Source organism: Globicephala melas, unplaced genomic scaffold (genome assembly GCF_963455315.2).
Source record: "Globicephala melas unplaced genomic scaffold, mGloMel1.2 SCAFFOLD_226, whole genome shotgun sequence".
In the NCBI taxonomy this organism is placed as follows: Eukaryota; Metazoa; Chordata; class Mammalia; order Artiodactyla; family Delphinidae; genus Globicephala; species Globicephala melas.
Genome location: NW_027207398.1, coordinates 34,439 through 49,254, shown reverse-complemented (window position 1 = coordinate 49,254; position 14,816 = coordinate 34,439). Strand labels below are relative to the sequence as shown.

The following is a 14,816-nucleotide window of genomic DNA, read 5'->3' as shown; positions in this document are numbered from 1 at the left end:
ACTGGGAGAGACGGACATACAGAGGTGCTGGCAGAGACAGGAGTCAGAAAAATGGAAGGGCCTGGGGAGAGAGTAACAGACAGGCAGAGACAGAGACTTGGAGACAGGGAGATCCAAGGGGGGAGACAAGGTGACTGAGATGGGAGAAGGAGAGATATGGGGGAGAGAGGGAGGGGCAGGAAGAGATAAAGAAAGGGGGAAACCCAGACCGAGAGAAAGAGAGAGGAGAGACTGAAGGCTACAAACCACAAACAAGGATTTGATGAGAATCTGGAAGGTGTTTTCTCCTGCTTCCCTCCCCAAACCCCCAGGCCAGCCAAGTCTCCATTCCTTCCACCCTCGGCTCAGTTTCCAGCTGCTAAAGAGGTCAGGGAGAAAGAGAGAGAGGAAGAGAGACAGACAGACAGACAGACAGACACACACACACACACACACACACACACACACTCACTCCCCCCAGATTCCCCCTTTCCCCTGATCTCTTTGTAGGGGGAGGGAGTTGCGGAGGGTGCCTCTCGTAGCCCTGACCCCTACTCACAAATGTACATACCCCTTGTCTCAGAAAATATCCCAGAATACTTCCCACTCACTCCCCACTCACACTCACTGTGTGTCTCCTTGTATAAGTGCACCCCCCCATACTCACGCCTGTCCACAGGGGCCTGGCCTCACACACACTCACAAATACACATTTTGTGGCATACATGTCTCTGCTCTCACACTCATCTTGAATCTCACAAACATAACCGGTGAACCTGTCCCTATGCTTTCTTACCCATCCAGGCAGTGACACACAGGCCTCATCGTGGCTTCTCAAAACATGTTGATACACACACATACACAGTCACACTCTCACACAACAGTGGCAGTCACCCCAGAGCCGAGAGAGGACTCTTTCTCTCTGGAGGGGAAGATCAGGGTTCCCAGGGAGCCATGGTGTCATGGTGGGGGGGTATGCCCCCCACTCTGACCTAGCTGGCAGGGCAGGGAGGCAGGAGACACTTTCAGCCGGTGGCAGCCTTCCTGCAGGGCCTGGCCTGGACACAGAGAAACTGGCTGGTGTGAAAGAGCTGAGAGCTGGTGAGAGTGGGTATGCACGTGTACAAACATGTGCGCGTATGTACAGGTATAAGGGATGGTGAGTGTCTGTTACAATGTGTATGAGAGAGACTGAGTGCATATGAGGTGGGATATGGGTGTGACAGGGAGATCCACTCCCCAAGGTGTGTGGAGTGTGTGGGTGTGGGTGTGACAGCTACTTGTCGGGTATGTCTGTGTGGAGGCATGCATATGTGACAGGTGCATGTGGCTGTACCTGGCTTTGCAGTGTGCGGGTGTGTGTCATGGGCGTACACATGTGAAGGACTGGGACTCTGGGGCTGAGGGCATGTGTACCAGGGTGCAGTGTTCTGCAGATGTGAAGGTGTGGGGGATGTTTGCGTGTGAGTGTAGTGTAGGCAGGGTGCATGGATGAGGGGGTAGCTGCCTGTGTGAGGCTGTGAGCTCGTAGCCTGGGTTGGAGGGCTGTTTTCCAAGGCAAGGATGCTGCTTGAACAGAGGCCACTGGCATGAACACACACGAAGGGGCTCCAAGGCACACAGTTGGGCGCTGACCCGCACGACGTACAAGGACAGACATACCCGCCCCTGTCCTCCCTCTTGGTCTCTCCTGGCGTCAGTGGTTTTCAAAGGAGCCTCCACAAGGACTGTTTGCTGTGCAGTTCCCCCCACCCCCCAGCCCGTGCCTCTTCAAACACAGGGATGCCCTCCAGGCAGCTTTGTGGAGGCTCCTGCCTCGACCATCTGAAGGCAGATGGGTGGGCTGGGATCTGCTGCCGCCCCCCCAGGGAGCGAGGAGGCGGCACTGCTCCTTCAGCCTGGGCACAGGAAGAGACAGATGGACTGCCTGTCTCGACACCCGGACGTGGGGTCTGGGGGTAGGCGGGCACCACCGGCAGAGGGGCTCTAGCGGGCAGCCCCCAGGTGGGCCCCTGAGCAAAGGCCAGGACTCTGCCCTTCACCTCCTCAGAGGGGCACCCGCCCTCACCCCGCAGCCCCATCACCTGTCTGGGCACAGGGGCCCAACTCCAGCCCCTTGTACCTCCTAAATACACAACCACTTCCCCACTCACAGCTCCAGCACCCCTAAACACACAGCCCCAGCACGCCCCCAAACACACAACCACCACATGCCTACCCACCCAAACACATATTACAGCCCTAGTACTTAACCAAAACCCAGATGTTTATGACCCCCAATATACCCCCAGACACCCCAACACACACACAAGGCTTCTACCACATCCTGAAACAGATCAACTCTTCCTCCAATCCCAGCACCTCCCCAGATACACCCAGGACCCTACTGTAGCCCTAATACCTTCCACACACGCAGGTTCTCAGAGTCCCAGCACCTAACCAGACACCCACAGACTCTCCCGACGGCCCCAGCGTTTCCCTCCGCTGCAGCTCATCACGTCCGCAGACACACCGATACAGCCCCCTACACCTTTCCAAACTCTCCCCGCGACATACACGTACACACACCGCCTCAACACCCACGCAGAGGAGGACACCCCTGTAGCCACACCATTTACCTCAAACACACAGACACGGTGAATCTTTGAACAGTAATGTCCTCTCAGCTTCTCGTACCTTCCAGGCCGTGCACGTGCATGCGCATCCCGCACATGCACACACACCCCCCAGATCCCAGCACCTCCGCAAACAAGCAGTCCTCTGTGTGTTCCCCAGCAAGCTCCAGCTCCAGTACTTTCTTCAGCCATCCAAGGGCCCAGGGACAGCCCCCACCCCTCTCCAAACACCAGTCCCGCACTCATACACAAACACACAGGGCCCCAGCCCAGTCACCCCTCAGAGCAGCTCCGCCCTGCGCCCACACCTCACCCTGCAGCCGCACTCCCACCATCACACGTTCCAGCACAGCCTCCCTCCTCAGCGCTCTCCATCACCGCTCCCCCACCCCACCTTGTCCTCCCCAGCCTCCCTCCCCCAAACTCCCCCCAGATAGCCTCAGCCTTGCAGACACACTGGCCCACTCTTCCGTGCTCTCTCTCATTCTCGGCTGCCTGGTCCTCCCCCACTTCCCAGAGCCTCCTCTGCCTGGGGAGGCATCTCCACCCCCCCTCATTGCCCCAGGCCTTTCATTCCTGGACAGTGAGGCTGTACATCTGGTTCAAAGCTGCCCCACCCAAGACCCTGTGCTCTGGGCACCCTGGCCTGGGCTTTGGGGGTTTGGAGCCTCTTTGGGGGCTCTTGGCACCTGGTCATCCTGGTGTGTCAGCCAAGAACTCTTGAGTACCCAGCCATGCCCTGACTCTGTCGTGTATGGGTGGGGGTGGGGGTGTCTGGGCAGGGGGATTTACCCCCAGCCTGCACATTCTCAGGTGCTTGCCAAATCCCCCTCTTCTTGGGCTCACCTGAGGGGGACATTGGGTCTGGAGCTTCAGGAAAAAAAGATGGAGAAGGTGCTGGCTTGATATGCTTCCCCTCCCACCCCACCCCACCCCCAGATCCGGGCTTGGGGCTTGGTCTCCCTGGGAGTCAGTTCCAACAGTGAAGGTTACTTTACTAGATGCATGATTTTAAACGGAATCTCCACCATCTGTTCCACCCCCTAATTACAGATGCACAGAATCCGCCTCAGAGGGCAGCGTGAGGGGAGTGATTTAGAGGCTGAGCTGCTTCTGCCTGCATTAGGGCTGGGGAGACTGGGGGGGCCCTCTGGGTATTGCTCACAGCCCCCCAATCCCATCTCTTTCCCAGGGGCCCCTCGTGCCTCTTCTCTTGCTGGGGGAAAGGGTCCTAGAAAGGTGCCCCAACCCCCTAGACCTGAAAGAGGAAGCAACTGCAATGCTGAGGGAGGGGTCCCTGAGAGATCGCCTGTGTCCCAGGCCCCAAGTCTGGGGAGGCAGGCTCATTAGAGCCTTAAAAAATTCAGTGGATCGATCTCTTGCCTGCTTCTTGTGCCCTGGGGAGCCACAGGCGCTGGTCTGGCCCAGCTGTCTGCCCACCCCAGGGGTAGCAAGGGTTAGGGAGGGGGCGGTTAGAGCAGAGGTGGGGACATCCAGGTTTTGGCAGCAGAGGATGTGGCTAGGCACGCCAGGACCCACCAGGTGTGTTTGCACGTATGTGCCGGTCCTCCTTGGCAAAGCTGGCAGGCCCGACCCCAGCTTGAGCCTTGCCCTGTGGGGCTGGATGGGCACCAGGGGCCGGAGGGGATGGGCCAGGGCCTGGGCCTCAGAGGGTTCCGAGGGACACCCCGAGGATGGGCCTACCTTTGCCCGTGGCTCCGGGGACCTGGGGGCCCAGCCAGCTCGCTGGTGGTGGTGGCAGCCGCAGGCACGCTGTGGTTAGAAGCTGGAGCATTCACTGGGGGGAGAAGGGGAGAGAGGCCAGGCTACAGGAATTTTAGATTGCTGCAGGCAGGAGGGTCTCTGAAACCCTGTGGAGCGGGCAGTCATGCAGAAGTAATCCTATCGCCGCCTGCCTGCCTGGAGGAGAGGGGAGGAGAGGAGAGGAGAGGGGGCTGGGAGGGGAAGGATGGCGCAGCCGCCCCTTTCCCACCTCAGCCCCTGCCCCAGCCAGCTGTGGAGGGAGCCCGGGACCCCAGGGGGCTCCCCCGGGGAGGCACCACCCTTCCACCGCTGCCTGTGCCCCCTGGAGGGGCGGCACCGCAGCTGTTGCTCGGCTAGGAGCTCTGGGTTTTATAAATAATGCAGCTTGGAGGTGGGTCACCTTGGGTCACCCACTGTGGCATCATCTCCAGCTGGCAGTCCTGTGGCAGAGCCCCTCTGCCTTCCAGCCTGCTCCTCCTCTTTTGCTATGTGAGTTTGGGCCAGAGGCCCAGCCTGTGTGAGCTGGGCCAGGGCAAAGGAGTGTGGAAGAACCCAGAACCCCCTGTCCTTTTGTACCCCGCCCCCACCAGCCTTCACAGGTTAACTGGCCACTGGCTCAGCAAATCCAGGCTGGGAAGGGATGACCCACTGTACAGGGGCCTCCCCAGTTCCAGCCCCTCCATTTTGCAGATGGAGTAACCAAGTCCAGAGAGGGCAGGGATGGCCAAGGCCAGCCAGCTGATGAGCAGCTCCTTCCTGTCCCATTCTGCTGTCAGTCAAGGCTCTTCTCAGCCTCAGCTCAGCTAAGAGCAGGGCCTGGGGGGCAGGGGGGGATGTTTGGGAAAGTGGTTGCGGCTGCGACATTGCCATGGCGATGCTGCAGGATGCCGAGCTGAAGTGGGGGTCTTACAGGGTCTCTGGGGCCCCCAGCTCCACACCCCTGTGGTCTTCTCCTCCCCATCTCCTGTCCCCCACCCAGAGGCCTGTCAGGCAGCTCCGGTGACAGGCTGGGTGGGTGACAGGTGGTGCAGGTGATGGGCTGGGTGGGTGACGAGCTGGGTGGGTGACAGTGGTGCAGGTGATGGGCTGGGTGGGTGACGAGCTGGGTGGGTGACAGGTGGTGCGGGTGCGAGGCAGGCAGGTGAAAAGCTGGGTGGTGACGGGCCCTGCTGATGACAGGCAGGGGGTGTGGTTGGCGGGGATGCTGTCTCCTGGCTGGTGGCCTGTCGCAGCCCCCCACCCTCACGCGTGTGCACATGCACAGACTCTGGGCTCAGAGCTTGGGGCTAAGATACTAATGAGGCTTATTACGTGTTGGGGGGCAGGTGCCCAGGCTCACTAATGAGAGGCCTTTAACGAAGAGGGGAGACAGCTGGGGGGCTTTGAGGAATTTGGCTGGCCCTCCTGGTCTGGAGGATGAGCCAGGTCGGGACCCCACCTACCCTTCCCCCCGGCCACTTGGCTTTGTGTTAATACTACCCACAGTCATGATAGTTAACCATTGTCCAAGCGTTGGCTACACTGGCCGAGCCCTTTACATGCGTTTTCTTATTTCAACTCAGCAGTCGTAGGAGGGAGGCACTATTGCCCATTTTATGGATGAGGAATCTGAGGCTGAGAAGGCAAGGGACTTCACAGAACAAGTTTCTGTTGCAGCTGACATTTTAATCTTAAGTCTTTCTGTCCCCAGAGCCCGTGCTCTTAACCATCCCACCAGTAACACTCAGGTCTTGGCGCAGACCCCGACCTTCTCTCAGGGCCTCAGTTTCACTCTTCTGGAAAATGGATGTGCGGTGGAGGAGTGAGCACCATACGTTCTTCAGCTCTGACTTGGGTGGCTTCAGGGGCTCCTCCAGTTAACTGCCAAAGCCTCACCCCATCTGGCCCAGATTCTAGGTGACACCCCTGGACTGGAGAGAGGGCAGGGCTTAGCACTGAGGGAGCGGAGCTGAAGGGGGATGCCTGGGGTATCCAGACCACTTCCTGCATTGTGTGGTGGGGAGGCTGAGGCCTGGAGAGGAGCAGCAAGGGCCCAAGGCCACACACCCTGTAAGCTGTAGGGCCCCGTGGGATCCCAGGTCTCCTGGCCTGTTGGAAGGGCGGGGCTGGGAGTGGTGCCAGAGCTGGGAGGTCACCTCCTCCTGGACCCACCCACCAGCCTAGCTTCTTTCCTGGAGGTTGTGAGCCCCTACATCCTGGGAGGGTGCAGGGGGCTGTTGGCCACCTCTTTAGGGCCATGCCCCTTCCCCGTCAGTCTGGGCCCGTAGTGTCAGTTGATCTCCTCCCTTTGGGACCCATTGGGGTGGAAACTCCCTGGCAACAACTGATGGATGCGTTAAGGCCTTGACATTGGCCTGGGGCCACAGCATGACCCTGGAGGGACCAGGCTAGGGCTGGGGGGCTTGGAGGGGAATTTAAGGGAGAAGAATTAGGGTCATAAATCTTGGAGCGTCTGGGTTCTCTTCTCCTCGACCTTAATCTCTTACCAAACCTGCTCTCCGGCTGCTCATCCAAGTCTGAGGGTTGAGGGGGGTCCACCTGCCCATTCCCCTCTCCCTCCAACTGATGCCTCCCCCCCCCCGAAATTGCACCCCCTATGGGGAAGAACAAGTTGCAGCCACTGCTGCTGGACAGAATTAAGAACTTGTGTGTCTAGACTACTGGATTTGGCCTCTGATTCATAACAGTAGGCAGGGCAGAGAGCTTCACTGCCTCAGTTTCCCCAGCCTTGGGTTTGAAATCCTCTCCTGGTGCCTGACTGCTCAGTCAGGAAGGAGTGCTAAGACCAAGAGGGATTTCACAGCTGCGGGACACATGGCCCTGTCCTCAGAAGCCCCATTCTGAGATAAGCAGCACAGTCCTGGCCTTGAGAGCCCTCAAACCCAGAGGTGAGGTCTTGAACTCAGGCTGGGTGTGCGCTGAGGCTCAGGTAGGGAGTGGGTGGTGCTGGGTGGCTGGTCTGCTTTGTGAAGCAAAGGCCGAGGCTGGGGAGAGGCCAGAAGAAGGGTGGCGGTTTGCCTGGGGGGCTGAGGAGCCGTCTGTGGTTGGGGGTGGGAGCCTGGAAGGGTCTGGCTTTCCCATAGTCCCGGGCAGCTGTAGCCTGAAGTTCTGGGGCCCTCCTAGCTCCCCAGAGAACCCGCTGCTGCCCGGCCCTGGGGACCCAGGCGTCCTGGCGGGTGAGGGCGGTTCTCCGGCAGGCGCCCTGCCAAGCCTCGCAGCCTGCTCACCAGGAATCTTGTTGCTGAGAGATGGAAGATCCAGGTCGGGCCTGCAGCTCATCCCTCCCCTCCGGGAGGAGGAGGGGCCCAAAGATTCCTTCCTGCACCTGCCCTCCCATCTGGGGCAGGGCCCTCCTCAGCAGTGGGTGGGGCTGGGGGGCCCAGGACAGGCCTCTAAGGCTCCGTCACATGTCCTGGAGCCTAGCCTAGCCAGCAGTGGGCACCAGGGCACTCTGGAGGCAGAATGAGCCTGGTGTGGCAGAGGAGAGGCGGGGGTAGGGTGCTGAGGCCACAGGGGGCCCTGCATAGGGGCCTAAGCCTGGCCCTGGCCCCCACTGGCTCCCCCAGGGCAGAGGGTGAAGAGTTGGTTCTCTTCCATTATGGGAGCGTGATTTTATTCCACGTGTCACGGAGTCTGAGATTAACTTGCTCACCAGTCTGTGACAAACCCCTCACACCCAACACACACATACACACACAGAGGCACAGAGACACGGAGATCCTTGGTCTCACAAACACACCTTCCACAGACACACATAAGCATTTCCATGCTACAACGCATGGCAGACTCTCACATGCAGATACACAAGCACACACTCACACTTAAAGATACACCGAGATCTAGATCCACAGTCTCCAAAGCACAACGTTCTCCCACTCACACTAAGGCCACACAGACAGAGATACAAACAGGCGGTCCAGGGGGACGCTCGCAGCCTTACCTAGACATGCACAGATCAAGGACGCCCGGCGCCCCACAGGCACAGATACACGTAGACACACACAACCCCAGACACAGTCTTGTGGGCAAGCCTAGACCAACCGCCACACACACTGAGACAAAGGCCCAGATACATACAGAGACAAAGACAGGCACAGACACACAGCCGGCAGCACGCACACAAGCACAGGCGTGCACACCCGGACACAGACAAAGACAAATGCCCAGAGGTTTTGCTGTGGACAAAATGTGAGGCGCACACACACATCTGGGCCTCCTGCTCGACCTCTCTACCTGGGGATGTGGTGATCTGGCGCCCGTGGCTCCAGGGAGAACTCTGAGGAACCTTCTGCTCGGTCAGAGCCCCCCACCCTGGGCCCAGGGCCAGTCCCCACCTCTGGCTCCCGGCCCGTGGCCGAGGCCATGCAGCCACACCCTCAGCAGCGCCCTGACATCCTACCTTACCCTCCGCGTCATGCACACTCACGGTCACACCGTCTCCTCCTGCACGTGCTCACGACACCCTCCACGCCCGCACACTTACGGTTTCTCCCTCACACCCCCCTCAGGTGTCCCCTCCTTGTTGTCTTTCTCAATCACTGTCCCCACCCCCTTGCCCCGCAGACATGCACAACCTCCGGCACAGCCTTTGTGGCCCACACCCTCGCCTTCTCACGCAGACCCCCATGCACAAATAGAACGCACGGGCTCTCCGCCACAGACCCACAAGCCACGTACACGTGCTCCTTCACATACTTCCTCAGCACCACTCTCACAGACTGATTCACAAATGCAGCACACTCACACACGCACACTCCCCCGCATACATCCCCACCGCCTTCTCACATGCACGTGTGCGTGCACACACACACATACTTTCAGAGCCTCCCTCACACCATCACTTTCCTTCCTTTGTCTCTCACAAACACTCCCTCTGCCAAGAGCGTGGCTCTGCTGCAGAGCAGCCCCTGAAGTACTTGTCACTGTACTCCACCACGTCCTTGGCCTTCCTGGCCTCAGTGTTTTCCCTTCCACCTCCAGCCCTGCATACTGTGGCCTTGTATTCTTTTGCCATTTCTCCGTGTAGTCAACAAGAATATGTAGAGTATTCATTTATTCATTCAACAAATGTTGACTGAGCACTGATTATGGGTTAAGCATTGGGGATACTATGATGACACAGGTCCTTCCCTCGTAGAGCTCTCAATTTTGTGTCCAATTCGTTTGCTGCTTGTCTCATCTGACTAGAATGGAAGGTAACCCTTGATCTTGGATGTTGAGAGATGTGTAGGAGTTCACAGGAGGAAAAGTAGGGGAAGGGTGTTCTAGGCAGAGGGCAGAGCATGTGCAGAGCCTACAAGTAAATCAAGGTACAGTAGGCTGGAAACTGAGATGATGCTCAGAGACTACAGGAGAAGCTGCAAAGAGGGAAGGAGCCAGATGTCACAGAGTTTAGATGCCATGCTCAGGGGTTTAGATTTTGTCTAGTGGGCTACAAGGAGTCATGGGAAGTCTTTAGTGACAGGACAGGGTGAGGAAATCATGGTGGTCTGACCTAGAAGAGGTGAGTGGGAAGGAAAGGAGACTCATATAGGCACAAGAACCAGTGGGGTTCCAGTTCCAGAGCGGTGACCTCAGGAAAGTCACACAACCTCTGTGACCTGGGTCCATCACATGAGGATGGGAGACAGAACCAGAGCCGGGCTTATGGTATATGCTCGATAAACAATAGCTATCATTGTCAGTTATTGGTAGGACATGGCAGGGCATCAGATGAGGAGGAGATTTTACTGAGCACCTACTGAGTGCTGGGTACTGCGCCAGGTGCTGGGGCCCAGAGGGGAGGTGGTCTGCGGCTTCAGGAAGCTCACACACCGTAACCACAGCTCACGTGGACAACAGAGCGCGGGGTGTGAGGGTGGAGGCAAAGCACCTCGGAAGGTTAGAGGAGCATGAGGGCTCTGGGTGGCTCACGAAGGAGCTGGCATTGAGCCGGACCCTAAAGAGGCTGGTTGAACTTGGGCAGGCAGAGGTGGGAGAAGGAGCTTCGGGGAGAAGGAGCCCTGTGAACGACAGCCTGAGGGCAAGGGGTCTAATCTGGCTGTTGTGTGGGACACAGGAAGGGGGTGTCATGGGATGGGATTATGGAGGCAAGACCTTGGTGGCCAGGCTAAGACGGGGGGTCAGCACGGGGTGAGCTGCACTCTAGAAATCCCATGTTTTGGTGGTAACATGGAATGTGTCCATTAGAGACTCTGCTCCAGGCTCCGCCAGTAAGCCGTTGCCCTCTTCGACCTCAGTTTCCCCATCTGTGTGATGAGTTCAGTCTTGTTTAGGAGGGAGTTCCGGTATCATGTCCTGGGGCTGGCCTAGCCTACTTTGTTGGGCATCTTCTGGCCTGGGATTCTGGGTCTCAGCAGTGCTTCCTTCCTGAGCACCCTCAGCCAAAGAAAGGAGCAAAATGAGGGGTTCCCCAGAGGCAGGTTTTGGGCGCTGCAAATGAGGGGCCAGGAGCTCCACACGGAAGGGAGGGGTCTTTGCCTGGATCTGACTCCAAGCCCCAGAGGGAAACCAGAAGAGAATGTCAAGGTCCCTCTTCCCTCTCGCCCTGACCCGTGTGGTGGTAGATGTGGGCCATGTGCCCAGTCCCTGGTCCAGGGGGTATCAGGATTATTCTGCCCACTGACAGAGGAGCAGGGCTTGGGTTCAAGAATGTGGCCCAGGGCTTAGAGTCCCCTGGGGTTAAGGAGCCAGGAGGCCAATCTTAGGGTGGCAGAGCCAAGTAAACGCCCATGGGTAACAGGGTTCATTTATATTTGGTGTTGCCAGGAGTTGTGGTCTAAGGCAACTCCTGGTGACACCAAAAAAAATTAAAAAAATAAGAAAAAAAATGCTGATTTTATAAAGACTGCTTTCTTCCATAGTTGACAAACTTATGATGGTACCGATGGTTGTATACTACTCTTAGAGATGAAAAAGGTCTTAAGGATTCTTCCATGTTCCATTCACCAATCTGTGTTCTTGTTCAAAGCAAAATTAATTCCTTTCAAAATTAACATATTAGCTTAATAATAATTTTTAATCTTAAAATAATCTATCTGTGAGAATGGGAATTTTGGGTAGGAAAAAGTGACAGAAGATGGGACAAAAAGAGAATTCATAGAAAGACAAAACAGAATTTTTTAAATGGTGGGTACGAACTTCTGTTTCCAACTATATCAGTTTACCTTAGGAAAACATACTAGAAAGGCCAGATAAATCATAAGCAACATTTGACTGTCAGCGTTAGAAAGCTACTGAGGTAGCCATGACCTAGAAAAGTAAAATAGAGAAAGAAACTCACTGAAGTGAGAACAATATTCTGCACATGCGTTTCTAGCCCAGTCATTTAGAAACTACTGATGAAGAGCAAAAGTCTGAGAAACCAAATGTGGCTCCTAAGAGGTAGAAAAGCCAGTAGAACTTAGGACAATGTCATAGGACTAAGGAAAGCAGAGTTGGAATTGAGAAATAACAAGGCAGCTAGAATTTTAAGGACCAAAATCACAGAGAGAGTAAAGATTCAGAGAACGGAGCTGGATTCAGCAACAGTGTTCCCTTGCAGTATTTTCCATGTATAATAGGTAGACAAGACAAGATGCTAAGATCAAACAAAAGCTAACTGAAGTCAAAGCAAAGACTTAGTTGGCTCATAATGCTGAAGAGACAAAATTGGGGTTCAGAACCTATGAAAGATTTGTGGCCCAATGGAAAACTAATGATATGAATTAGGACATTGGAAGTCTCTACGTGTGTGTGTGTGTGTGTGTGTGTCTATGTGTCTGTGTGTGTGTGTGTGTCTGTGTGTCTGTGTGTTAGGAAGGTTGATGCAACATCTACATTGAACCTTATAAAGAAGAAAAATGAGTATGAAGTTGGTCCAGGTGACTGAGGTGATCTTCCCCTCTGCTCCCTACCTAAGAATAGGAAATTCTCTCCTCAAGAAAATACAGTTGACCCTGGAACAACGTAGGAGTTAGAGACGCTGACTCCCTGTGCAGTCAAAAATCCACATATAACTTTATGGTCGGCCCTTCTTATCTGTGTTTCTGAATCTGAGGATTCAACCAACCACAGCTCATGTAGTACTGTATTACTTATTAAAAAAAAAATCCATGTATAAGTGGATCTGTGCAGTTCAAACCCAGGTTGTCCAAAGGGCAACTGTAATGTCATTCAGATTCTCTACAACTTGTCATATCCCAAGTCTGGTATTCACTGAAGAACCACCAAGACTACCAAGAAAAGGAGAATTAGAATAAAAAACAAAACAGAATCAGAATCATAGATGGCCTAAACATTAAAGATCTTACATATTTTGGTAAATATTATCAAGTTCAAGAAAATAGATGACAAGGTGAAGAATTTAACTTGACAACTAGAAACTATAAACTGATTGAAGTTGAACTGATAGAATTAAAAATTATATGAAATTTAAAACTTGGTAATGGATTGGACACAGGTAAAGAGAGGTAAGTGAACTGGAAGATAGAGTAGTAACAATATTAACACTAAAGCACGGGAAACGAAAAGAATAAAAAGTACACATAAGCGCATTTGAGACATATGGGCCACAGTAAACATTTTTATCATATGTATAAACTGGAGTCCAAAGAAAAAAGGAGACAGAGATTGGGATGAAAACAATATTTCAGAAATATTAACAGCTGAGAGTTCTCTAAAACTAAAAGGAATATATGGAGCCATAAATTCAATAAGCACTAAAAAAGCGCAACAAGAACAAATACAAAGAAAACCACACCTAAGATCACCACAGTACAATTCATGAATAGCAAAGAAAAACATGACATCTTAAAAGCAGCCCAACGAAAAAGAGAGATTACTTTCAAAGGAACAATAGGATTAAGATTACAGCTTACTTCTCAGTGAAACTGAATGGATACTAGAAAATAATGGAATAACATTTTTAAGTGCTAAAGAAAAGAACTGCCCATTGGGAATTGTAGAGGCAGAGAAAATGTTGTTTGGAAGGAAAGATGCAATAAGGAAATTTGCAGACAAACAAAATTTAGAAAATATTTTCTCATCAGAACTGACTGAATTAAATTATAAAGGGAGACCTGCAGGCAGAAGGAAGATTATCACAGATGAAAATAAGGACTTTATAAAGAATTATGTATAACAGAAAGGATAAATAAGTGGATAAACCTAAATAAAATCTAACAACACAAAAGGGTAATAATAAAATATATCAAAAATTAGAATGCATTAAAACAAATGGAAGAGGAAAAAGTAGTAAAAGAAATTTAAGATCTCAGCATTGCTTGAGAAGCAGTAAAAGAGGTAATAAGTCATGGTACATGTGTAACTGCTATTTATGTAAAAGTAACAAGCTAATATAAGGGAAAATGGAATTTGAAGAAATCTCGAAGAAAGAAGAGCAAAAGGAACATAACAAGGTGGGACAAATAGTAAACAAGGAGTATACGGTCTGTAAGAAAATACATTAACTGTAAATACTCAAATTAAAGGACAAGGATTATTGAAACAAACAAAAAACCTAATTCTATGCCACCTACAAGAGACAAGAGTCAGATTGAAAATGAAAGGATTCAACAATTATGGCATAACAACAATAAGCAAAATTGAAGAAGATTTTTTAATGTTAACATAGATTTGAAAGCAAAAAGTATCACTGGCGATAAGGCAGGATAATAAAACCCACTGTTACTTTACAAGGAATATATTATAAATCTAAACTTCAATGCAACATATGAAGGGAAATTCCAAAAATCTAAGTAGAAATAGAAAAATCTAAATTACCTAGATCAGTAACATAGAACCACAACAATAAATCAGCAGATTATAGAAGATCTGAATACCATCATTAAAAACTTTGGCCTAAATTTACATAAAACACTGTACCAACAATGATGGAATATATATACCACGCAGAAATTTTTAGGTGCACATGGCACATTTATAAAATTGACTATATTCTGGTTATAAAACAAGACTCCGAATAAGCAAAAATTTAAAACTATATAACCAATATTTTACCAAATAGTTGGATATTAAAAACATACTTCTGATCATTATGTAGGTCAAAGATAAAGTCGCAATGGGAATTAGAATTTTATTAATTGAATGATAATGAAAATATGCCATAACAAAACCTGTGGGTTGCAAATAAAGCTGTGGTCACAGAGAAGTTTATGTATTCCAAGTATACTCTCTAAATGTAAAAGGGAAAGGAATAAAGCAACTAGAAGAGAACCTATCACCCTGAAGTAGGCAGCTCCTGAACTGTACCTGGTGGGGAAGGCAGGGCAGAACTTCAGGAGGCCAGCTGGGAGCACGGTGAACACCATCTCAGGAGCAGTCTCCAAGAAAGAGAATTTAATGTACAAAGGGATGACTAAAATATATTTAAGAGCTAGCACCCTGACCCTTCTTAAGGATGACTTACGTTGTTGGGGAAAAAATAAGAAGTGCTCGATGTAGAAGGTGAATTGCTTT

The 14,816-nt window shown here is 52.3% G+C and overlaps 1 protein-coding gene across 1 annotated transcript in view; it reads left to right on the top strand.

Annotated features, from left to right (window-relative positions):
* The window catches only part of LOC132596654 (uncharacterized), a 90,922-nt gene that overhangs the window by 73,735 nt on the left and 2,371 nt on the right, over positions 1–14,816 (top strand). The window lies entirely within an intron of this gene.